Below are 2504 nucleotides of genomic sequence, written 5' to 3'. Positions count from 1 at the left end.
CACTATGGGGTAATTTAGCACGGCCAATCCACCCTAACCTGCACGTCCCTGGGCACTATGGGACAATTTAGCACGGCCAATCCACCCTAACCTGCACGTCCCTGGGCACTATGGGACAATTTAGCACGGCCAATCCACCCTAACCTGCACATCCCTGGGCACTATGGGACAATTTAGCACGGCCAATCCACCCTAACCTGCACATCCCTGGGCACTATGGGACAATTTAGCACGGCCAATCCACCCTAACCTGCACATCCCTGGATACAATGGGATGATTTAGCACGGCCAATCCACCCTAACCTGCACATCCCTGGGCACTATGGGACAATTTAGCACGGCCAATCCACCCTAACCTGCACATCCCTGGGCACTATGGGACAATTTAGCACGGCCAATCCACCCTAACCTGCACATCCCTGGGCACTATGGGACAATTTAGCACGGCCAATCCACCCTAACCTGCACATCCCTGGGCACTATGGGACAATTTAGCACGGCCAATCCACCCTAACCTGCACATCCCTGGGCACTATGGGACAATTTAGCACGGCCAATCCACCCTAACCTGCACATCCCTGGGCACTATGGGACAATTTAGCACGGCCAATCCACCCTAACCTGCACATCCCTGGGCACTATGGGACAATTTAGCACGGCCAATCCACCCTAACCTGCACATCCCTAGGCACTATGGGACAATTTAGCACGGCCAATCCACCCTAACCTGCACATCCCTGGACACTATGGGACAATTTAGCACGGCCAATCCACCCTAACCTGCACATCCCTGGGCACTATGGGACAATTTAGCACGGCCAATCCACCCTAACCTGCACGTCCCTGGGCACTATGGGACAATTTCCCATGGCCAATCCACCCTAACCTGCACATCTTTGGACTGCGGGTGGAAACCAGAGCACCCAGAGGAAATCCCAATCACAGAGGGGGAGAATGTGCAAGCTCCACGCAGACACGCTGCCCGAGGGTGGGATCGAACGCAGGTCCCTGGTGTCGTGAGGCAGCCTAGATGTGGACAAGATGATCCTTTGGTGGGAAATCCTCAACCGAAATGCAAGGCTCGCTGTTGAAAAGTCAGGGGTGGCCCATTTAAAATGGAAATGAGGTGAAATGTTCTCTCAGAAGATTGCAAGCCATTGGAACTCTGTCCATGAATCGGCATGAATGAAGCAGAGTCCGTGAGTATTTTTAAGACTGTGGTGTTTAAGCACAGAGGGGTGAAAGGTCATCAGAGTAGGATATGATGTCACAATCGGTTCAGACATGATCTTGGTGAACATAGGAGCAGGGCGATAGGCTGAATGGCCTACTCTTCTTCCAGATTCATTCCTGTGTGAACATAATGCATTGTTGCCAATCTTATTTTACAGTTCGATCAGAGCAGAGAGATTGAAGGGGGGAAGTTCTCTTACGACGCTGTTCAAAATAGGATTTTTGCCTTCAAAGTAAAGTACTTTTCAAATGGCACTACACTGCAAGAGATGGAATTCCTGCTATTTCAGGAGGTGAGTTTTCAAGGGACAGATGACTGACGTTAACCCCTCTGATTCCCTCTCTCCATAACCGAGACCTTCAAAGGGACTGTTTCTGCAGGTGGGTCAACCGTGGTCCATACAGCACAGCAGGAAACCATTCTCGATCCGAGCTTCAGCCTTCAGGATTGAAAAAGCATCATTAGAGATTCAAATAACGTGCCACGCCCTGTGTTAATCGCATGTAAAATTGTTCCAACCCAACACTCCCCAGGACAGGGAGAGCACGGGGTTAGATACAGAGTAAAGCTCCCCCAGGACAGGGAGAGCACGGGGTTAGATACAGAGTAAAGCTCCCTCTGCACTGTCCCCATCAAACACTCCCAAGACAGGGACATAACGGGGTTAGATACAGAGTAAAGCTCCCATAACACTGGCACCCATCAAACACTTCCAAGTACAGGGACAGCACGGGGTTAGATACAGAGTAAAGCTGCCTCTACACTGTCCCCCATCAAACAATCCCAGGACAGAGACAGAATGGGGTTAGATACAGAATAAAGCTCCCTCTACACTGTCCCCCATCAAACAATCCCAGGACAGGGACAATACGGAGTTAGATACAGAGTAAAGCTCTCTCTACACTGACCCCATCAAATACTCCCAGGACAAGGGACAGCATGGAGTTAGATACAGAGTAAAGCTCACTCTACACTGTTCCCCATCAAACACTCCCAGGACAGGGACAGAACGGAGTTAGATACAGAGTAAAGCTCCCTCTGCACTGTCCCATCAAACACTCCCAGGACAGGGAATCGATGTTTTGGGCATAAGCCCTTCTTCAGGAATGAGGCTGGTGTGCCAAGCGGGCTGAGATAAAAGGGTGTGAGGGGGAGGAGATTTGGGGGAGGGGCACCTGGAATATGATAGGTGGAAGGAGGTGAGGGTGAGGGTGATAGGCCGGAGAGGGGGTGGGGCGGAGAGGTCAGGAAGAAGATTGCAGGTCAAGAG

This window comes from Chiloscyllium plagiosum, chromosome 45 (assembly GCF_004010195.1).
Source record: "Chiloscyllium plagiosum isolate BGI_BamShark_2017 chromosome 45, ASM401019v2, whole genome shotgun sequence".
Classification (NCBI taxonomy): Eukaryota; Metazoa; Chordata; class Chondrichthyes; order Orectolobiformes; family Hemiscylliidae; genus Chiloscyllium; species Chiloscyllium plagiosum.
Note: the sequence above shows the minus strand (reverse complement) of the source record.